The following is a 24,625-nucleotide window of genomic DNA, read 5'->3' as shown; positions in this document are numbered from 1 at the left end:
GAGCTACATGACCCCTTTTTCACATATTTGTCTGCTTTTCCTTGTAAAAGCAGTGTAAGATGGGGGAATCCATCCTCTTACAAATGTGCCACTGTAGGTTTAGACAGAGCCAAATGAACCATTCTGTTTGCCCTCAGGCTCCTTCAGCTCACTTAAAAGCAAGCAACAGAGCCACTCTTCATCTCCTGCATGGAAGCATCTCAGCAGGAGAAACAGGGAAGTGGTAGCAGCTGCTGAGAGCTCTCCCTGTTTGCATCCGTGCTGCTTGCTGGCTCTGAGATGCAGGGAGGGGGAAAGGGTGATGGGAGGCAGCTGGGGAATGTGATGCCCTCTACATCCTTCCTGTAGTGACAAGCCTTATTCAAACACTTCAGTCTAAAAAGCTCAGAGTGCAGCTCTGGGAGAATGCTTTCAATTCATAATCAAATATGGGGCAATAACAGATGGATAAAACAAACAAATGTGGGGGAAGATGAGGTTCATACTCAAACACTCTGGAGTGTATTCTGGGAAGAAGACACCCACTTTCTACATATTATTTCTCATTCAAGGAAATCTATGGGCAGGTGAACTTCGGGACCTTCTTCACTGTGCTCAGAAAAAGACTTTCAGGAAGGAGCAGCTCTGTTTTTTTTAGTGCGGAAACAATTTTCATGCCTTTGCGTGCTTTGAAGCTCTTCCTATCCCTGCTGTGTTACTCCTCTTCTTCTGAGATGAGGAAACTGAGCAAGTAGCTTGGCTTTCTGACCAGCGCTAATACTATCCTGTCACTTTGCCAGGAGATGCAGCCTGTTGAGTGGATCACTGGCACAGCAACCCCAATGTGCATTAGCGCTCTGCAGTCTTCATTGTATTACACTCCTCACGATCACTGCTCTGAGAGCTCTGCATGGGGCTATTCCCTCTGCTTGTGCACTGTGTTACCACTGTGCCTGCGGCCAACTCCATTGTTTTGCTGGTGATGATAATACATAGGTTTTTCCAGCAAAGAAAGCCTTCAGGCAAGCTGGGAGGCTTCTCAAAGCACAGTGAGTTGGTTGCCAGACAAACAGTAGAATGCTTGAGGAGTCTGTAATGATTTATTGTCTTAATGTGCCTTGGTTTCTATTGCTCAGGACTGCAGTAAGGATGAGATTTAAAACCTGCAGAAGAGTGGGGATGTTGTTAATGAATGAAGGACGTGAGGAAGATTTTCAAGGTGAACTTTCTCAGTTCAATCTTGTTAATCAGTTCGGGGTTGTTGAATAGAGCAGAAGGATCTCTGCAGTCGGTAGACTTGTGCAATGATAGCGATGAGTGAAGCACAGCATCATCTGGAAGATCATGTTTTAACTTCATGGGAAAATGGCACATGTATTACAATAAAATTTCCCTTTTGCTCTTTGTGCAATCAGAGATCTCTGACCTTTAATTTGTTTTCGAATGTGATCAGTTTGTGTCACCTGCCAGCCAGTCACAGATAGTACCACTGGTGAGGTTAAGGACAGAACAAAGTGCAGGCAGTTTGAGGAAATGGTAATATAGATTTCCAATCAACAGCAGCAGTTTAATTGTAGAAACCATGACAAAACACTTTTTATTTTTTCCCTGGAGTTCAGTCTTGGAGCCTTGTTTTGAAAGCAGAACGTTTTCTTGGCATGCCTCTGCTGATTTCTTAAATGTGCCAGTGGAGGAAACATCATGCTTCTGTGTCTTCAGCTTCTTTGTAATAAGATCCAGTTAAACAACTAAAGTTATTAAAAATTCATTAGAGTATTTCTATGTTGCAGTCAATGAGACCTGTTATTTATCAAAGGTTTTCCAGCCAAATAAATTGTCTTTTTTTTTTTTTTTAAAACCATATAGTGGAAGACATTTGTTCAGACTGCTTTGTATAAAATTGATTTTATATTTATATGTAAATCACTTTTACACTTCTCTAATGCAGCAGCAGTGTTAGATAACAGGGCAGATCTGTGAGAATACATCTCAGCTTCAACTGCCAAAGTTACCTTTAGGTCAAACAATGCACGTGAATTACATTGCAGTAGTTGGGCAGTATTCAGCAATAAAATGAGTTAATTGCATAAGCTTCATTATTATCTTAATTGTGAAATATTTTTAGTGTATCCAGAGGTCTACAAGTAAAAAGCAGTGAGCAAATTCTGCTCTGATTTTCAACTGTTGGCTCAGAAAGAAGAAATTGGGTGATCAATATAAACTATTACAGGGGTGATCCATATAAGCTATTACAGAAAAAATATTCTGACACTTCTGACACTACTACAAACATAGCAACCTTTGGATAAATTGTGATTGTATTGTCCAGACAGATGTGCCACAAGAAAATAACATTTCAAGTCTCATTTTGAGTACAATGAATTGTGTTATATATAGATTTTTGGAGCAGCAGCAGGTTAACTGATGCTTAATTCCTGTTCAGCTGAATGGAATGTGACCAAAACAAGAGCTGAAATAGCTGATGCAGTTTCTTATCATCCAGAAAGTTGCACGAGTTCAACTTCAGCAGCTACTTTAATGGAAATAGCTCTGTAGCTGTTCAGTGTGATTTCAGTTCTACCTCTCAGTGTGATTACTGAGAATGTTAGATGGGAATCTGCAGTTAACTACAATGTCCTGGTACAATAAAACTTGCGCCGCTGCATTGGATCTGAGTGACCTTTCACAGGAATCCAGATTGGATTTTACAGAAAACCTGACAACTGAGTTAAGACTCATTTTGTTGTGAAAAGATCATGTAAGGCTTGCTATGATTCCCATCAATCTAAATACAGTAGAGTAATAATTTGGTTTGAAGGATTATGTTATTTTTCTAAACATATTTGAAAGGGAAAGGGACATTTATACGTGGAAGGCTGGGGACCCATATGAATTTATGAGATCTCAGTATTTAAGATTTAAATGAGGATGTAAAATGTATGCTTATCTTATGATATAAAACCTGTGGTTAAACTTAGAACATAATGTTTCTCCAGATGTTTACGTACGTGAGCCAAACTGAGAAGAAGACTGTCAAATAATTTGATATCCAGCTTGGGAGAAAACCTTGGTTGAAATCTTTTCTGAGCTGTGAATCTTTAAAAAGAGTGATCTTAAGTGTGTATTATTTTTCAAGGGAAATATGAAAAGGCTTTGTAGTCTTACAAGGACATACTTTATGTATACATATTAAATAAGTCCTCTTAATCTTCCTAAGAAAGATACATAAAGACAGAGTACGACTTTCAACAGTGTGATTTATCCCCAGCAGAACACGCTCGGTTTTTGACATATTTTTCTTCGTTCAGAAAGTTATTCTTGTCAAAAGTACAGAACTTTCCAAAGCTTCCTTTTCTTCTAAAGATGTGCCTGACCTTATCTTCTAGAATAGGCTCTATTTTGGCTAACGCTCTTATTTACATAGGAATGCAAGAATAATTAAATGCCGACAGCAAGAGGTCTATCTGGGTGGAATTTGAATGAATATCTTATAGCAATGTGGTTAACAAACTTTATAAAAATAAAAAAGAGTGTGCACCCTCACACACTGGGCAGTGTGAGTAGAGGAGGGTTATAACATCCTGGAGTGGAGGTATGTAAACAAAGAGGTGGCAGTGTTAGGTCTGTGGTGAGCTAGACTTGACAGCAACATAAACAGCATAAAGAAGCCTTCTAAACAAAATCTCCAGCTGATCACTGGAGCCGACCCACCACAGGCCTTCAGAGCTGCTTAGGAGGCGAGATGCATTTTTAGAGGACGTCTGTGTGTTCCCAGCAGTAGGGAAGGCAGGGAAGATGTGTTGAGAGGTAATGTTCAGTCATGGGGCTACGAACAGGTGTGACCCCCAAAGGCAGGATGGACCTTGAAGCCGTAGAGTGCTGGCACATCAAAGAGCTGTTAGCACAATTAGGTCTTTGGCTGCCCCAAATGTCAGAAAAGGGAGAAGTGGCCCCAGTAAGAGGTTAATTTAGAAAAACATTAGACTTTCTCTGTCTGGAGAAAACAGAGTGAAATCCTGGCCCCACTAAAATCCATAAGGATATTACTGCTGATTTCAGACAATGGTAAAATACTAGATTATTGGCTGAAAATTACCCATCCTTTTTTTCTCTCTCTATCCCAAGCTGTCTGTGTGAGTTTTGAGGGCACAGAAAGGATGCATGCCTCTGTGTTCCTCTTTCTCATTTTCTAAATTCTCCCCTTGCCTGTTCTGTTTGAATCAAAAACCACTTTGTGCTCTTCAAGCTACACACGGATGCTTAAGAGTAGTGCTGCATGAAGGAAGTACTGATTTGTGCAGTGTTGTCTCTTCCTAAGAAAGGAGAGTGGGCCCAGTTACCTTCTTTTTTATGTCACAGGCCATGAAAAGTAGCACTAAGAATTATGTGTGAGAAGAACTGTCTTAAACACATGCAGCTGTTGTGTTTGATTGTGATGAGTGGTAGAAAAGCATGTCATATCTTCCCTTAAGAATGTCTTTACCGGTTGAAATGCTACATCCAAACCTAGCATTTTATACTGGTAACCTTAAATAGGGAAAAAAGTTATATATTAATAGCAAATACTTAAAGATTTTTGCTTTTGCTCTTGTTAATATACTTATTCACTGTTGCCAATGTTTTAAAATTTATCTATATAAAGTCAGGCATTTAAATCCATATTTCAACTTACAAAGAAGCAGTCTCATTTTCCAAAGTACTGAGAGACTAAGAAACTTCTTGAAAAATAACTGTACCAGTGTCAAGTGAGGTGTTGACATGATTGCATGCAGATAGATGTGATCTCTTCTGCTGCAAAAGGAGTTGTCCATATACAAACCAGATCCATTCCAGACTCCATTTCAGAAATTGTATAGGTACATTAATACAGTGCTGAGTTGAAACTAATAAGACATAATTTTTTTCCTACACAGATATCTTGTTATCTCAGTTATGAGATAATGTTATGAAAATACTTGTATAAAGTGTCTTCATATAACACTGAGGCCTACCTACATTGTGATACCTGCACTGGAGAATCTAGCTTTGTCTCACATATTTAAAGATATATATCTCAGTCCTGAATTAAGTGTGGTGTCCAGAGAATTAAAATGCAGGCATGTCTCAAAGGCACAACTGAAGCAAATAGCTTGTTAGTGAATGACACTCAACTCAGGAACAGAAGAAGGAGAAACTGTTTTCAGAAAATTCCTAGTTTATAGCATTTCTAGAGGCAAATATACCTACTAAATATTTAGTGAAGTATTTAATAGCATATTTTATATCACTCTCTTTGTTTGCATTAGGTTAAATTGGATTAAATTTAGGAAACTACAAGTTTTTCCTTTATTTGTAATTGATGGATAGCAGTAATTTGTCACTGTTTCCATCACAGGCTACATGATTAAGATCAGATTCAAGAACTCGACTCTGCAGATCTCAACCACTGGGACCATTGTTGTGCACTGAGATAACCAAAAAAGGTAGAGACTAAAAGAAGACAGTGTAATTTGAAATTAATCAAGATGTAACAACTCCCTTTTGTAGGCTGTGGTTGGGAATTCTCAGCTGAGCTGAGTGTGCCAATGGCTGAATCACAGATGCTGGCCTATTCACTCTCTGACCTAACACTGTGCTCTTCTCACAGCTGCCGAGTTGCTGATAAATCCTCTGCAGCCTAAAACCTTGGGTTGCCTGAGGTTAACGGAGCACTGACAGTTTGCACCAGTTGAAGATCTGTCCCTGGGCGTCTGAACCCTACGGGGAGCGTTCTTTTCTAATGAGCAAGATGTTCAGGGGAATTGCAAGGGCTGTGATCTGAGGATACTGGGTTGAGATGACAGCCAAGGCCCTAATGCTAGTTCCTTTGGTAGCAGCTAACACATTTCCTGACTGCTGTGTTGTCCATGTAACTTGAAAAGAATTTTGAATGAGTCTGTGGCAGAATAAACCGGTTAATGAGATCATGGGAGAGGGCTTTTTTTCCTTGATGATCAACTGTTGTCTTGTCTGGTGGTAACATATACACGACAGCCACAAGTAGTGAAATAGCTCATCTTTGCCAACACTTGCTGAATCCCAGGCTCTCGTTTCCATGGGCCAATGAAGTGCAAAGGCCACACTGTAGTTCAGAGGAAAAGCAGACAGGCTGAAAGGAAACCATTGTTTCTCCCTTCCCGCTTGAGCTTTTGTGGTGTTTCTGAAAACATTTTAAGCTCTCTGTAGAGTATTTTGGTTAATCCTTAGAGAGCAATAATAAAACTCTAGGAAAGGTATGAGAAGAAAAAGATAGGACGTTTTCAGTCAGCATGGCTCTATGTGGTAGGAAGATCTGCTTCTGATTAACATGCCAAGAAAGTACTTAGGTTGAAAGTGAATTTTACTAGACACTTTTAAAGGAAACTGTTTAGAAAAATGCCATGTACTGACCTCTGAGAAAGATCTGCAGAATCAGTATTTCCTTCCAGTTCACTCTGAGGGTTCTACCTTTCTTCTCTGTCATGCACTCAATAGCAATAACAATAATAGCGGTACTTCCAGTGCTGCAACACTCTGTACTTCAAAGCACTTCACAAACACTGGACTAGATTCAGTCTGGTCTTCTACAGATATAAACTTTGTGTGAAATCCTGGCTCCATTATAGTGAATGGCAAATTTCCCACTGACTTCAGTGGGGTTTTGACTTCACTCACTCCTTGTCAAAGAATTTGGGCAAAGTAAGCCTTCTTAAAGAGGTGAATGTGATAGCTGAAAGGAGAGAAAACCTTACTTCATTGCTGAGGAAAACATAAATTCTCAAAATGGAGGATAGGCACATCCAGACTGTAGGGGAATGACAGAGAATGACTATCCTATCAATCTCCCAGTGTGCTCTTCTTTCTTGTTTCTTTTTCTCTTAGTTCAAGTGTTAGGTTGATTCTTTGATTTTGTTGTGCCCTCAGATTTATCAGTCTCTCACATTTGTATAAATATGACCATGAAGAAATGTCTGCTTCACTCACTAGCTTGGTTGACTGGCTTATAACTTTAGTTTTCCAGTACTTCTGCTTAGCATTGGCATCTGCAGTTCACATTAGAGTACTAGGGATTTATGCCCCTTTACACAGGGGCAAACCATTCAGGAGTCAGACCTTTGCTCATTTGGATGATCAGATGTGTTTTACTTTTTAATGCTTAAAACACTGTAAGAATCTTGAATATTTTTAGTCTTTTTATAACATCATTGAGTGAAGACAGCCTTTAAAGTCTGTTTGCCCCCCATGTTGTATATTCACTGAAGTATATTTACAGATTGCAAAATGTTAAGTGCTTATTTTGTATGAATAAACACTGCTTTTAATTATTCATGATCCCAAAGAAATTATTAACCATATACAAGGCCAGAAAGAAAGGCATAGCACTGAACATCAAACCTGAACAATGAGGAAGATACTCAGAAATAGAAATTGCTTTAAAAACGAGTTGAAACATTGAATGATGTCAGCCAAACTACATTCGCTCCTCCTGATCAGGGCTTTGAAATCCTTATTCAAGGTAGAACTTGTATCATGTTGCCATCTGCCTTTGCTTTTGACTGATCCAACTGAGCCTTTCTACCCTCCTGGGTATAAATAACCCCATCTGTCGGTTACCTGAGCTGCTCTCTTTTTCAGTTTCCAGTTGGTACCTCCTGAACATGCCAAAGCGCAGTCCTGGTTTTGTTTTGCTCTTCCATGTGTATATCTTATTACATGGAAATATGCTGAGAGGTATTTTGCCATGTAAAAATGTGATGAAAATTGAAGGAGGAGTACAGGTTTTGGCCACAATTCTATCCTTTTGCTATGTATAAGGCTCTACAGCACAGCCAAAAAGGAATGTGGAAACAGCTGAAAAGTAAGCTGCTCTTCTCCTCAGGTCTAAATTCATCATTTCCCTGCGTATTTTGGAAAAGCTGCTTTCCAAATCTGAGCTTCACAGACATTACTGTGGCCTTGTATTTGCATTCTGTGCCTCATCACTAGAAGCAGCTGAACTAGTTTAAATTCTCAACAGCAATGAGAAATTCACCAGAGACAATAAATCATAGACATCATGAACTTCTGACTAGTGTGAAGTCATTCAGAAATATATTTCCCAGCAGATCTCTGCAGTCTGTGGTATTCCCATCAGGTGATTAATCCTCTGTCAGGGTGCAAAATGTATTGTAATACAGAAAGAGAAGGAAATACAGCAGATAAGAAACACCACATTGCTTATGTTTCCAAAGTCTTTGGGTGATAGAAATAGACTGCAATCAATTGCAATATCTTGCATTGCATGTCTTAAAAAATTATAAGTTATCACTGAGGTGATAAAATATTCTGAAGTATAGATGTGTGAACATGAGTAGGTGTCTGTAGATGTAAAGAATAAAAATTAAAACCATTGAATAGCCTTCCTGATTGGCTTAAAATACATATTTTTAGACAGTTCTAAGCTTTTTCAGTTCTTTTTTTATTTTTTTTTTATTTTTTATTTTTTTATTTTTTTAATTTTCTTTTTTAGGCTGGGAAAATTGTCCCTGTTGTGTAAAAGGGAGTTATAATATTTGAAATTGTCTGTTACAGTGATTACTGTCACTGTTGCATTCTGAGCTTGCTTGCTCTCACAGGAAAACTTGGCAGCATTAGACATTACCAGATGCCCAAAGGTTATGAGTTTACGGGTAAGAGCGGAGAGGAGCACAGGTGTATAAACCCAGGAGAGGAGAACAACTCAGTGAACAGGAATTATGAATAAATACAAGAAAGAAGAGTGGTTTGTTGGTGTTGGGGATAATGCAGCAGTTTTTCTATTGCAGAGCTTGCACAGATTTTGACTCAAATCAGGAATCTGTAAGAAAAGTGTGGATCCCCTTAATCACCTTTCCTCTGAACAATCCTCAATATTGCGGTCACTGCTGTTTGACCTTACTGGCACTGTCTGAATGGGTGGGTGGGTGGGGTGAATGGGCAGGTGGGGGAATGATATTCAGAGCTGCTGATCAAAATACTTTTTGCCTCAAAGAAGCAAGGAACGGAAGGTGACCAGCTTTTGGCTTCAGTCCTTATGGCTTCTTGAATGTAGTTAAAATGAAGAGAGTGCCATGCAACCAGAGCTGAAATTTCATTAAAGGCATTGAACAGATTGTGTGGCTCACATTTACACCTGTGCAGATTTGGATTTGATCCATGAAGTCTAAGCGTACACTGGTGAAACTGAGCTTGATGTCTTATGCGTGGTCACTGAGTCTGGCAGCAGTGGCGGGTGAGCTGCTATCAGGAAATGGGGCATGTGTTTCTCTCCTCAGATCTGTATGCTAAGTGCTAGGCCTGGCCTGACAGATGTTAGAGGGCCTCTCAGTAAGAAGGGAAATTATATACAAAAGTTTCCTATTACGGCTGCAATAAACAATTTCTTAACTTTTGTGTATGCTTGTCTTTCAGGGAGGCACAGTGCTCTCACTCTGTAATACCACTGATTGATTGCCACAGTGTTACGGATCCCAGCTCCTCTGGAACCCAAGAGAAACTCCTTTTCATACCACTACACTGACTTTTTACAAAAAGTTTAAGTGCTTCATAAGCATAAATTAACTCAGCCAAAGAGCATTTCTGTGATGTGGGAAGATCTGGGATGCCTAGCTGACACCACTTACATGACTTGCTTAATATCACAAACTGAATCAGTGATGCAGATAAGAACCAAACTCAAGATCTGTATTTCTGAGCCCCTTGCTTCTTACAATAAATGAAGCCAGTGCAAACTCCCAGTACTCAACAGAACAAGTGGCTCTGGACTGTGGCTAGTGCAACTTTGCATAATAGTGTAAAAGCAATTTCTTTTATGAATTCCTCCTACCCCTTCAAAAACTAGCTTTAATGAGATGGAAATGTTCTAAAACCTTGCTCTTAAAAATGTAGCACAGATCCTTTTCTGCTCTTATTTTTTTTTTGTTGTTATATTTTTATTTCTCCATAACAGTGTGTGGCTTCTTTTGACATTCAGAATCTGGATTCTGACTTCTGCAGCTAACCTGACGAGTCTTTTGATTTGGTTCCCTCTGGAGTCAACAGACAGGTGTGTATCTAGAGGATGATTCAGAGCAGAAGTCTAAGTCAGGTGCTCAGATTTGAGCTGACTGAGTGCCTAAAACCTTACAAATTCTTGTTTCCTGATTGCAATAGGTGGAGCTGGGATTCACCTGACAATACAAAATAGAAGAAGTGAAACACATATGACAGAGAAAAGTAAGTTTATCCCTATGATATGCTTTACCATCTATGAGGGCTCTAAGCAGCAGGAATAAATACATAGTGAAGACATCTATGTTCCAGACAACTTTCTGGTCCAATTTCTTGCACTGAGCATAATTCAAAAGGTACACTAGTTTTTGAGGGCTGATTAAAATTAGCAGTATCGCATTAATAGTGGGGCAACCTGTTGTCATCTGCCCTGCTCTACATAAAATTTTCTGCCAGACAGTAAATTTGCCAGTCAGGAAGGCTAAATGCATGTGAACATTATGTGAAGTATCTTGAATATCTTTTCTAAAGACAAGACAATGACATTTCTCTGTACAAGTTCAAACATGACTCTCCTGTGTTGCAAAGAGCTGTCAAATTGAATAACAGGTACAGTGAAAGCACCTCTTTCCCAAACTATTCAAATGAGCATCACCTTAAATAAACAGAACCTGGCTAAGGGTTACATTAAAGATTTGTCATAGCAAGAAGTAATATTTGAATGATAATATCTCTTAATATATTCATTATTTAAAATTACTCTTTTAAATACACCTAGAGGACTCTTTCCCAGGTAACCTTGAGATAAAGTTATCAGACTCTGGCTCTCATCTTCATTGCAACTACTGTCAGATAATGCCTTTGCACATGGTATCTCCTAGCAGTGGTGATTGCAGTAACTCTTTGGCTCCCAGCAGAAGTAGCTGGGGGTGTGGTAAAGCCAGGATGCAGCGAACATGATTCATACAAAAAACCTCAGACCTTGGACTGGTTGTAAGGGATTCCCACGTTTATTATGTGGGAAAGTGTTGAACATATTGTATAAATTATACAATGGAGCTGAAAGATTGGGATTTCCCTGGGTTAGTCAGTTGGCTACTACACAACATTTAGGCCATCATTAGAAGAAAATAAAAATCTTTCTTATTATAGGCAGCGAGGCATCATTCAAAACACCTTTTAATTAAGAGAATCCCAGAGAAATTCAAAAGTGATGCAGAAAATTGGTGCAACAATTGATTTGCCTTTGCATATAGCCACAACCTATAAAATGAAATGGCTTGATAATTTTTTTTTTTTTTTGCAGAGTCTCTCTAGCAATTCACTTATATTGACAGAAGACATGATTTTTTTTTTTAGTATTCAGGGCATTTACATTGTCTGGCTGATACTACTTCAGTCATTTGTAGAGGTAGCATTTGGAGGAACCCAGATTCCTCATACTGCCAATGAAGAGAAGGCAGGCATGATTCAGAGAAGCCAAGCTAAATGCCTAAAGGAACTTGAAAGAAATGGTGTGAATACCACCTGTGTTTCTACTCTGAACCTCATTTTTCAGTAATTTGTCCTTTTACCATAAAATTTCTCTTGGAGCTCAAACTTTGCGCACATGAAGTCAAAGACACTTGTAACAGCCACCAATTTGTAGCAGCTGAGGATCTGGCCCAGGACCTGTAATTTTGTTTTTAATAGCTATTTGGAGGAGATTATTTTACAACTTGTTCTAATATGCACATTCCCAGTAGACTGCTCAGGTAATTACTAGGGCTACAATTCAAATATTCCACAGTTTGAAATATACTTGCAGAAAAATCTATTTTTCGGTGTACAGAGGGTATAAAACAGTCACATCTTTGGCATGTGTAGCTATCACTTTGCAAAAAAATCCAAGGTTTTAGGTGAACAAATGAATGAGCATGCAGATATTTTCAGTGTATATTTAGGATATGTTTGGAAATTTGTACCTTTACACAGCAAAAATTTGGTTCATGGCAACACACTAGGTTATACAGGATAAAAAATGAAAAGCAATCATAAAAATGAAGTATAACTTCGGAGAAAGGTCTTATATACCATCTTGAGTGCTGCTGACTTTCTCATTGGCATATATAAGATATTACTTTTCTACCTGTGACTTTCTCTTATGTTCACAGATCAGTAGGGTTTAGTTTAAATTCCTATGCTGTATTTATTTGTATATTTATATTATGTATCTCCATGATTAATAAAAAGTTAAAGGCCTCTGAACCACAACAAATTAAAGTGGTGTTTTAAACAAGGTGTTTAAAGCTGATAATTTAAAGCTTTAAACATTTTCTCTGCATAAATGTGAAATTATTCTGAATTGGGCACAGTGGATGCATAGGACAGCTTCATAAGTTAATTTTCCCAGGTTAGAGTCTTGACAAACTGCTTCCATTTGTATTGTGAAATGTATTTACTGGGTGTATTTCTCAGCACTGCTCTTGATTTCCCATGGAACCCTGCCCTTTATATTAGAGGTGAATAATTAGATCACTGGGTTTAATGCTATTATGCAGCTTGCCAAGGTTTGGTATGCTATCACTTGCTAGAAGGTGTTCTTGGTCACCCTAACGATTCAAAGACAGCACCAAGTCTTTATTTTCCCTTGGGAATCAACCTCAGGGTGGCGTCACTCAGTCAATGCATGACTTTCAGGGTTTAACAAGCCTCACCAAAGACTAAATGGTGTATTGTAAAACCAGACCTGCAAAGTCTCACACACCTAACAGATGAGTCCCACTCCTTTTTGCTTAAGGAAAAATTAAAACAAAGGGGAAAAAAAAAAAGAAAAAAAGATTTTGCCTGAAGGGATTTCTCAGTGCTATGAGGAAAAAAAATCAAGTCAAACAAATCATCTTTCTCATACCTAGAGACTCAGTGACATTATCTTTTGCATGACACCATAACTGTACTTTGGTGGTAGTGATTACATGGGGTTCATCAGGCTAAGCCCTGTCTGAGAAGTTCTGTGTTTAAGAGAAAGGACTTTGTGAAGGATGGGTTATTTGGCTTGCTAGCAGTTTCAAAAACACAAATAAAAAGGGGTCAGAGAAGATTTTTGAGGAAAATTTTTTACTATTTGAAATATAACTTCAAGAGAATTTCAAAATAAAGTTTTCTTTAATACAGGGATCAAAACGCTTCACACTGAAACAGTGCTAAGATTTAAATTGTTAAATAGCATTGATACGTGAAATATTTTAAATATCCTTATATTCATAGAATGGTTAGGGTTAGAAGGGACCTTAAAGATCACCAACACAAAATCACTGGGTAAAATGACTACAAATTACATGGCATATTTTAACATTCTGAAAATGAGCTGTACCTGCAAATTTTGCCTAGTTCCAGTTAGAATGACCTGCATTTAGTATTGTCTAAGAGGGCAAGCTGGAAATAGATTTTTTGTACATTTTGTGCTTTTACATGCTATAGGGCACTTATGAGTTCTCTAGAGGAAGGAGTAAACAGCCACTAAAGAAATTCACTGTGATATCAGAAGCATCTTTAAAGTGAATGGCTGCTGCATGTTACAATATCAGCGCTTTGTCTTTATTCCACCTGCACATTCATTTAATCTGAATACACTAGAATGAATGTCCTCCTAACCCGAAATATTTAACCTCTAAGAACCCTTTGTAGATACAGCCTTACCTTTTAATTTCACACACTTAAACTTTTTCTCCCTAATTGGGTCATACCCTCTCCTCCCATAGCCCCCACAACCTGCATGGGGACATCCACTTTTAAAAACTAAAACACATAATTAGCCGTTAATACGCTGAGGGTTAATGAGTAGGTATAATCTTATTAACCTAATGAAATTTACAGGTGTAACTTGTAAGCAGCCCTAGGCTGCCAAAGAGCGCAAAGAAGTTATTGCTATCTTAAAATAAAAGTTACATAAACATGATTCATATCTCATTTTTCTTCATGTAACTTGGCATTACAGAAAGTTTTATGATTTTGGCTGGGATGACTAGCTGCTCCAAGCAAAAGGCTAGGAGGTTTGTCCTATCTTAAATTTCTAACAAAACTGATGCCGTTGATAGACTTTTCTGATGAGACCCATAGTCACTATGGTTTCCTTCACATACAGTAACTTCTTGATGCTGTTTTCTAATAATTTGATTGGAAAATAAAACCTGGAAAAATATCTGTGAATTTCTAATTCAAGATCATGGGAAAAATTCTCGTCGTGTTTTAGTGCACTAGCAAATTTAGGTGAATGTGACTTTCTGTGAAATCTTGTGTAAGGTTGTTGCTATCATCTTGTATGTTGTGTATAGTGTTGTACTTAGTTGCTATTATCTCAGGGATGTCTTGTATGTACCCTGTTTTGATCTGGAGCCAGAATCCTCTCTGGCTATACAATGCAATTATTTACATCCACAAGTATGAGTGTTAATGAAAAGATGTTCATTTGTAAATACAATGAACCAGCGAGCTTCTAAATGAAGGTGACCTCAGACACAAACAGCACACATACAAGATACTTATTCTTCATATCTCAGGCATTATTTTTTTTGTAAATAAGCTTTCATGCTTGCTTTAAAAAAAATCTTTTCAGTTTCTTAAGTAATTTGATTGCATTCATTGACCAGAATATTTCCCTTTGGTAGCCAAAGGCACAATATGTTTAAATGTTCATTAACTTCTATTAATTAATTAAATAAATTCCATTAACATATTATTGAGGGGTTTGCATTATATTACAAAAGGATTCTTAGTCACATATTTCTTTTCTCAGAATGCCTCAGAGCTTTTTTATTATTATTGAATGCTACCTCATTGGCAATCATATCATGAAAATGCTGTGTATTTACCAGGTATTTCAATAGCATCTCACTTTTTTGAAGAAGCAGTGCATAACAGCATGCTAGACCTTTGATGTTCTCTGGAAATGAATAGTGACTGGAGGGCAACTCCATCTAGCTATGGGTTACTCAGGTCTCGTGGGAGAAAAGTCCTATTCTGTCTGCTGCCAGCTGGGAACCTGCTACTTCACTCTGTCTTCTCAGAGTGTTTCACCTACCCCCTTGCCAATCCCTGTCTCTTCAGACATGGAGCAGCAGATAGGAGGTGGAGCAGTGCAGCAGAGCTGGAGGTTTGCTGGCAGGGCTCTCTGGATTGCTCTAAGCACTGAAGCTGGCAAGGGGTGAGGGTGAAGCAGGTGAAAGGGTGTAGTCACTTAAAAAAAGGAAAGGATGGGTGGAGAACAGGAGTGGGAAAAGGCAATTTATCAGGGATGGTTAGAGAGATGGTATTCACAAGCATATTCTTCTGCCTTAAAGCTTTATTGCTTAATGATAAAGATACTTATCCTTAATTTCCTTGGAGCTGACAATAACAGCTAAAGATTGCCAGTGATTTCTGTTCAGTGCTATGACTGTCTCCTTGCTGTGTGTTTTGTGTTCAAATGTCACTGTGTCTAGGCACTGCTAAGCAACATGGCATTTTTCTGTCCATATCACTGATTTTTTTGCAGGGGGGTGGAACTAGATGATCTTAAGGTCCTTTCCAACCCTAACTATTCTATGATTCTATGTACGTATAAATCTATCACCTAGTGTACCTGGTGTAACTGGTGTACCTATTTAACGATTAAAGAAGCAGAAGAATTAAAAGCTGTATTTTCAAATGTTACCTCAGTATCTGCAGAGCTAGATTTCCAGTCAAATTCAGAACACATGAAGAGCTCTCAAGTACAATGACGTAAACAGGTGTTTTCCAATGAATACAAGAATATAAGGCTGGAAGAAACCTCTAGGGTAGCAGTCTTCTGCTGTCATAAACAGCCACACCACAGAGCATTTTCATGAACCAATCTAGCTAAAATATATGTTAATATTTTTGCTTTTCCCATCAGAACATTGTACCAGAACTTTCCTTCTTTAATGCTAAGAAGCCTTCCTATAATTCTCACATCATATAGACTTCAGACAGGTCATAGCTTTTCTTCTAGGCTATCATCTTCAGAGCAGATATGCACCTGCAGCTTTCATTGATGACACTTCCAATGGGCTTGTGCCCAAAGCTGAAAAAATCAAAAGCAAATCCTCCCATGTTCCTTATCGATAATTTGAACTAAAAAGTGTTCAGATCAGGAATGAACCCATGTTAGAAATTATGTTAGAAGTATCATGTCTCCTATGCCCTGATACAGATTCAAACCCTTAAGATTGTAGTCTTAAAATTAAGAGGCATCATGCATATGTAATTTTGACCAGTAAGAACCTATGCTGTTGACATTATCATCCAGTAAAATGTGCTGAGCTGAGGGAGATGAATGCATTGTGCAATGCATGAGAATTATCTCTTACTAATTAATCCATCTTTGTTTATAATCTCATGAGAAATATATTTTTAAGTAAGTATGCCTGGAAGGGGCATATGGGTGCATCTTTAAGGCTGACTTAGTATTTTATCTAGTCTTTTTTGTTCATTTTTCTTTACTTTAAGGCCTCAAACCAAATTTTCCAGTACATAATTTATTTTTTTTTTTGTCTGTAATATTAAATCATTGCAACTTAAAACCTGGGTGAATATTACAAAGAAAAAGAAATCTCCTTCTAGCTAAAAATAGGGCTAATTAACTTCCACAGTTAGAAGCCTAGTTTGCCTCCCTTGGCTTTCTTCCTCCATGGATGCAGTGAGTGCTGTTTTTGAAGTCTCAGCAGATTTATGTACTGCCTTAGGTTCAGCTAAGGCTTTTTCTAACATCTTTTATTGGGTTTGTTGTTTAATATTAACAGCTGTACAAATGAGCCATTATTGGGTTCTGATCATGAAAATAACTTGATGCAGGTAAGCAATTTCTGTGCATTAGTATTTGCAGAGTCAGATCTCTGCAGCCATTAAATTGAGCTAGAACCATCAGGACAGAGAATACCCATTAATTTCTCAATTAAAAGGCTTGCTTCTCATTTTCTTTGAAGGTAATTTGTATATTCTTAGACAAGGTATAAAGGAAAAATCAAATCTTTAGTGCATAGTACTACTGCTGTATTACTGCTACCGTAATAAAGATTAAATTTAAAATTTATTCCCATCTGCAAGCTTCAGTCAAAAGCTATTTGATCAACACCCCCTTTCTACAACTTTTCTTGTCTTTCATCTTATTATTTTGGTTTTTTACCTCGCTACGTCTTTGATCAATGGTATGGTACAAGAGACAGACAAGACTGTCTCTAAAAGCCATCTAAATGTATATGCCTGCTCAGAAGTTTCTACCTGAAAAGTTTCCTCAGATTTAGGATTTGGCATAGCAAGTCCCTTCTTATCTGAGGAGAGCTGAGCATTCTCAGTAGTTTTCTGGAGACAGAAAGCCCTTCAAGAAGCTGGTCCACAAGCAGAATAGTTGTCTCAGGAACTGGTATGTGATCACCAAAATGAGCATTGCTTAGTTTTATTTTCTTGTTAAATGACCCAGTGAAACTTAGTGTTGTTTTCCCACAGGAAAATTATTAGTTTTCTCCTCAGTCTTTATTGGATTTCATTATAGATGCGAAAGAGTATAGCATCAAACAGCTGACATTTATTTCTTAATTAGCAAAACTGACAGTGATTAGGTAGGACAGAACTGATTAGCAAAAAGAACTCTGGAATAGATAATTTAGTGAAAAGCAATATGCAAAACAATAAAAAAGGTATTTAAACACATTTTCAGTGGTTATAGATCTGCTTTTCTCTGAGACTGCCAAAGCTGCTAATCTGTCTTTCAATATCTCCACAAGATGCAAATTCATTTTTACGAACATGATTACTGAAAACAAAGTCAAGGTACAAGCAAGACAAGCCTGCTATTTTCAAAATGGGCTCTAATTTCAGTTCACACAATTTTGGTTCACTAACTTCAAACACATACAGCTTGTTTATCAGCACTACTGAAAAAACCCTGTCTAAAATATGGGAAATAAGAGGGGAAATTACAGGACTTTGCAACATATTTTTTCTGTCCCTCTCTCCAAAAAATAAATCATTAAAGTTGGCATGCAAAGTCCCATTTCTACTTTTTCCATCTCTCCAACAATATCAAAGCAGAATTTTAACATATTAAGATTAGTATAGTATGTTCAGTCTCCTTATTTTTAATTTTTTTTCTGGTGGGTATTTCTTACATTGCTTTTGGAAAACATGGCTATGGACTGTTTTTCCATCCAAAATAATTGTTTGCCACAAACCTTTCTTCTAGTGTAATATGTATAGTATTTTTGGGAACATTAGCAGTTTCTCTCTGAACAATAGAAAGACTGTGCCTTAGAAAGCTCTGGAAAGGATTTAGAGGTCAAAGAAGACAAGTCACTCAACATGAGTTCCCAGTAAGATGTTCTGGGAAAAGACTGATGTGGTCCTTTGATATATAAGAAGGGGAGTTGTGAGTAGCATAAGGAGGTGTTTTTGCCTCTATCTGACACTGGGGAGATTAACACTGAAAATACTGCATACTGTTCCTGTCTCTTAGCAGTGTTGTTGTAACTATGGTGGTCTAAGGATACAAGAAAATTTTGTAGGAAGGCATGTATTTTTTTAATTGGATCAGATAATGTACTTGGAAAAAATATGGAAAAACAGTTGGTCATACTTCACGTCATAATGTCTGCATTAGGAAAAATTGGCAATACTACAGAAAAGAGAAATAAAAATTATTCCAACCTGGAGAAAAAATACAGTAGGGTAAGAAAGAGAAGTAACTCAAATTGTTCATCATATTAAAACCAATACTGAGTACATTAATGTCTTCAGTACACAGCAAATGCTGTGTGCTAAGAGGCACTCCTATTTGGAGATGAAAGTCATACTGAGGAAGAAAAGAAAGACATAGTGAGGAAAAGAGCAACAAATGCAAATAAATAAGGCATAATTAGAAAAAAAAAAAAAAAGATGTAAGTAACCATGCTGTGTATATGTGTGCATGCATGTACTTGTACAGCTGCCTCCAATAACTTGTTTCTCTGCAGCCACTCTTGGCTGGTGGGGGGTTGGTCTGAAAAGCAATTATGTTTCTACAGGTTTCATGAAAGTATGTGGTCAAAAATAGGTGAAAACTCTCATAGAAAAGTCCTGACAGAGATCTATAATAATCTGAGGTACTGTCAGGGCTATAATGTGAGTTGTCACATCTGTAAGACACAGGAGATCCACGAGGAGTTGGAGGAAGACCTGAAAAATGCTCCGTATATGGGAAGAAACTTTAATCAGAGCTCACAGCTTATTAGGCATTGAAGTCAATCAACCATGAAACACGAATCCATAGGGAACTAAGCTTTATTAGTCCCAAGCCTATATTAGCTCTGCAATACTTAGGGTGATTAGCTGTTGGGATAAACTTCCAAGGGAGAAGCGGGTTTGCCATCCTTTTAAGTCTTTGGATGTCTTTTTTGGAAGACAGTGAAACACAAGTAATTGGGTTAACAACAGGAGTAAGTGAATGCAATTGTATGGCCTTTATAGTAGAGAAGGGGAAGCCTGAAGATCTAATGATTTCTTCTGGCCATAAAAATCTATGAATCCAGGAATTAGAAACGCAAAACACCTCAGAGGAGCCTTGTGAGGAATTGGCACAGTGTCATCCAGCTAATTAACTATATAGCTACTGCCAAACGCTTGTGTATGTCCAGGTGAAAGCACACTAGCTTGGCTACTGCATTAACATGCTCTGCTCCAACATCTTTCATTGTTGTCAGTGGAATGTTAATAGATGATGGCAGCACAACAGGGGTGAGGAGAGACAAGTGGGAAAAGTTTAAGATAATGTCATCAGAACTGAGTGCTGTCACAGTATAATGGTCTCCTGCTGGTACCTAAATGCAGGGGAACTCACGGAAAATTAAACATCAAGGCATGTTCATTTGCAGAGCTGGAGATATGGATCCTATGGCAATCTCCTGCTACAATGGGCTCATTTCTGCTTTACTAAATGGACGTGGAAGCAGTGGACCAATATTTGTAGATTTCTTCTATGTGGCCAGGTGTACTTTATCGTGTACTTAATTTATACAAAGGAGCACTTATCTACTAAAGATTAAAAAGTGTCAGTTCAGGTTGGATTCAGAGTCTGGTGTTAATTCCAGTTGTCCTTATGATCTCCTCTAGTCCCTGGGTTGGGGGGCTGCAGAACAGGCTTTTTTAAATCAAAAGTACTTCACAGTTCAGACATGGTAGGAGCATTCCCCCAGCCAGCTACTACACTTATTCCATAGATAACATCTTATCAGGATGCACTATCTCAGTCAGTTTGGGTTGTGTGCCCTTACGTAAGACACACTGCGTTGCAGGCCCAGGTATTGTGCCAAAAGTTTAACGAAAATAAACCCAAAGTTTCTCTGTAGAATTTAAAGGAAGTAAGACAAGGCCCTGAGTTTCCTCTTCTGTATAGCAAATATATGGTACATTATTGTTAGAATTCGTTAGGACATGCTAAAAGAATATAGAGAGAAAGGTGAGATTTGTATATATTCATAGGGCTTCAGAAACTAACACTTCAATGAAAATACTGATTACTGTAAGAGCCTAGCATAGGACAACCATGAGAGTTGGCAAGGCTGCTTCACAATCAATAATTTATGACAGGTGCAGTAACTAGCAACAGCTACTTGTTATTCTTTTGTTAGCTATGAAACGATGTTACATTTGGATTTGGTTTCCATAAATATCTAAGCTAGTGCGTATCTGGATCTAGGAGTCTGGCTTGGTTTCAATTGCAATTTGACTTTATCTGACTAGCAGAAGCCTTTTTAATCTGTGTCATTTAATACACCTAGCATAAATACTGCTGTGTGACTGTTGGCATTTTGGTAAAGCATTTTTAATCCCTACATATTTTTCACGACTTGCCTATACTCATCCTTTAATAGGTTCACTTTAAGCCAGCAATTTCACAAAAGTTTTTGAAGAGGTTTTCTGAGAAAAACGTGCTTCTCTTTTAATAGGGTTTTGACTTTCTTTTAATCACCAACAAATGATTTAACAAAGTTGTCACATGTATTGTCACCTCTGAGAGGGGAAGCAGTATTAATTTACCTGGTGTATATTTCTTTAGTCTTTCTATAAACTTTAGCAGATTTGCTGCATTGGTGAGAATGCTGCATTGATGAATATAGTTTTATGCTTTCACATTTTCGAGCTGGTTTTTGTTTCCTTTTTTCACTGTGTTTTCTGACATTATGTAGTGCTGCCAGTGTAAAAATCTGATGCAACAGTAGTCTTTCATCGTGACACATCATATGTAATCTTTCCCTATTGTCCTTTGTCCTGCAACAGCTGACAGAGAGAGTACCTGCACAGCAGATGATGTTTTCCAGACACCAGCAAAAGCCTGATGTTATTTCTTAAGAATGCAGCAGCTACACTACAAACTGGAACACCATCACTTGAAATCCCATTTTGCCACTGGTTTTCCACCTGCTTTGCTGCAGAAACAGTTGCCCTTGCTGACTGCAATGAAGATCACTTTTTAATTGGATACTAATAGCTGTAGCTTCTCCACTTGTATGAATGATGAGAATAGAAAATCCAGTCCTTAGAATACAGACGGATCATTCAAGAAAATGCTAGGCTAATAGTGCAGAAACATCAGTGTGGGAGGTGAGCCTCACTCTGCAGAGGTATGCTCATTCATAAACATGAGAGCCAGCTCTTGCAGTGTGTGTATTGTATTTTGTATTGGAGGCAATAGGAATCATTCTGTTATATTATCCTGTCAGATCTAGTACACCAAACACGACAGGGCTGGCTTGGAATCAGAGGCTGAGGTTTACTGGAAAACACTTAAAATATTTCAAGAAGTGCTTTCAGTACAAATCTCTCAGGTTTGAGAGGTGAATTTATCATATTTCCTGTACTTCCTCCTTTTCTCCTAGCCTGGTAATATTTATTACTGTCATGCTATATCAAGACACATACATCAAAATGAATTCATCGTTATGTCTGTACCAGCTCTCCTGAGCTGGCATTGCATGGATGTAGAACTTAAAATGGTATCATTAGAATGTCTCTATTCTGGGTAAATATTGTACTGAGGTCTTGTACTGTATATTTCTTTAAGTTTAGGGATATTACTCCTTTTTTCTTGGCAAAACTTGTCTTTGAATAATTGTATTTGCCCATCTAAAATCCCTCCTGTCATTTCATTTGAAAACACAATCCCATTTAACTTTCTTCCCCGATACACTATATACTTCATTGTTCCAATACAGAGAAAAACCACAACATTACATTTTGGTGATGGTGGAATAATTCTAAGACAGAAATACCTTTTAAACAGCGGCTGCAGAAAGCACTTTGGGTATTTTGATGTTTATTCTTAGAAAAGCTCCCCTCCCCTATTTTGATTGTGTGCTTAAGTACCTTTGACTTCAGGACGTATCTAAAGCTGAAATATGTTAACTGTTCTCCTCAGCATTGATGTGTTCCTAGTGCAGGACCTAAGCTCATAAAATGCATTGGGATTCTTAGAGATGAAAGAACTGTTGTTCATGTTCTGTTGTATTTTCTCCTTTAGGATCACAGCCTTGATACTGAATAATAAGTAATAATAAGACACAAATCCATTAATTTATGTGGGCATGTTAGGACATGTGAGCTCCAACAAAACAAAAAGATCAATGAAAATTTGGAAATTATGTGGAAAACATATCAGAGGTGGGTTTGTAACATATATAGCTGGTCTGCCATGTTAGGAAAATCGCATACATTTAGGAAGTGCTGTTACATGTATTTTGAAAATGCTTTTTTAAATCAGCCTCTTAAAAAAAAACACCCAAAAAACCCCACCCAAACAAACAAAAAAACAACAACAAACAAACAAACAAAAAACCAACAACCCACAACTTAGTCCTGAAATCCTTCTAGCAAAAGCTTTGAAATTGGACAAATCATTCTCACCACCCCCATCAATAAAGCAGTGTTCTGGCTTTGCTTTAAGCAGACAAAGTGCAGGAAGTTTAGAGTGTGAGCTGTGAGCTACGGCCCTGTGACACGAGGAGGTGTTGCAGTTGATGCATATCAGGCACCACAGCAAAGCCAGTGCCTTCATTCCTGCACCAACATCTCATTAGCTGGGTAGGGGGCAACCTTTAAATGGGGATTCATCCTTGTCTCCAAGCATTTTGGCTTTCTATGGCTCATAAGGCGATGACCTTAGCAGCAACCACAAAGGCCAGTGCCCCAGAGCTGAGGTGCAGGCTGCGGCTGTGGGAGTTCTGTAATGGGGCTATGCTACCCCACGGCTCCTGGGGCGGGCTGCAGCACTCCTGCCAACCAAGTCATTGATAAAGAGCATTTAGTAGCCCTGTGCTGGAGAGCAACATCATTACAGCAGGACTGCAAAAATAAATACCAAGAACTTAACCCAAATTACCTCATAAAATGGAAGAAAACAGAGCACTTGGTTTGCCCCGTTTGAAGTACTGGGGGAAGCCCAAGGGGCTGGCCCTTCCTTCACACACACAGGGGTTGCTGGTGCTGGTGGTGTTAGGCCAATTTAAAGGTGATGTGAGACCAAACAGGGCTTTTAATGCGAGTGGACATGACAGAGTTAAATCAATCTGGATTGAAAGGGGATTAGACTCCGGATCACTTAGGCCACGCAGAGCCGGGGTGCTGAGCCACGCAGGGAATCCGGGGTGCACAGCTGGCCGTGGCCGAGCTTGCCGGCGCGATGGCTCACGCTGACCAGAGCTCGCCTAGCCGTGCCGCGCCGCCTCGGCGCAGTTGGGCTGGATCACGGCTGACACGGGGAGAGAGGGAGCAGCCGCGGCTCCAGCCTGTCGGGCCGCTCGGCAGGTTGATGGATGTGCTGGCCTGCGAGCGCTCGCCACCCCGGCCAGTCCAGCCCATCCACAATGAGTTACAGTTTCCCGGTCTCCCTCCCGGCACCTCCTCCTCCTTTTCCTCCCCGTTGCCGGCCGCCCGCTCGGCGTGCAAAGCCTTGTCCTCGCACTGCGGTGCCCGCTGGGGCAGGCTGACATTGCACCGCTGCAGAGCCCTGGGCGAGCGAACAGCTCGGGGGCATCTTGCTTGCCACCCGGGAGACATTTTCCTCCCTGAATGGAAGGGACTGAAGTTGAACTGGACAGGGGACAGCGCGCTCGTGTCGCCGTGCGCCTGGCTGGGGAGCGAAGCCGGTTCCCAGTCTGCCTTTCGCCCCTCCGGCCTCCCACCGTCCTCTCCTCTCGGGAAGCTGTCCGCAGGGGAGCCATCTGCCCGCGGGGCGTCCCGAGGAAGAGCAGAGCGCGGCCGTGTCCCAGGGAAAACGCGCTCCAGCCCTGCCGTGTTCCCACCAGCGTCTCTTTTCCTCTCCACGCATCTGTTTTCGTTTTCTTCACATTTATACTTTAAAGATGATGGTCGCCCCTCCACATCCATTCCACGCCCCTCCCCCCCCCGCCCCCGGAAGATGAATTTCATCTGTGCCTTGAAAAAGGGCAAGAAACAATAAATATTTATGGGTACCAGGGGAGGGTCGAACTGTAAACCACCACTTACCCATACGTCTCTTACGAAAGGAATTAGTATTGCAAAATTTACATTAGGAAAAAGAAAAAAAAAAAAGAAAAAGAGGAGAGAAGCATTTCTATGATGTGTAAATGCTATGCCTCATGCCCATTTAAACTGG

The 24,625-nt window shown here is 39.1% G+C and overlaps 1 long non-coding RNA gene across 1 annotated transcript; it reads right to left on the bottom strand.

Moving 5' to 3' along the window:
- Nucleotides 1-23,478, bottom strand: LOC133266360 (uncharacterized). Its single transcript, XR_009742341.1, has 3 exons — nucleotides 23,369-23,478; nucleotides 22,357-22,526; nucleotides 1-1,727 (listed from the first exon to the last, which is right to left on the bottom strand). It is a non-coding gene; the product is annotated as an uncharacterized LOC133266360 (long non-coding RNA).
- Nucleotides 23,479-24,625: the final 1,147 nt, after the last annotated feature.

Source organism: Pezoporus flaviventris, unplaced genomic scaffold (genome assembly GCF_033815535.1).
Source record: "Pezoporus flaviventris isolate CSIRO_AGI_PZ_B2104156 unplaced genomic scaffold, CSIRO_AGI_Pfla_v1 ptg000007l, whole genome shotgun sequence".
Taxonomy (NCBI): domain Eukaryota; kingdom Metazoa; phylum Chordata; class Aves; order Psittaciformes; family Psittacidae; genus Pezoporus; species Pezoporus flaviventris.
This window is presented reverse-complemented; position numbering and strand designations above follow the sequence as displayed.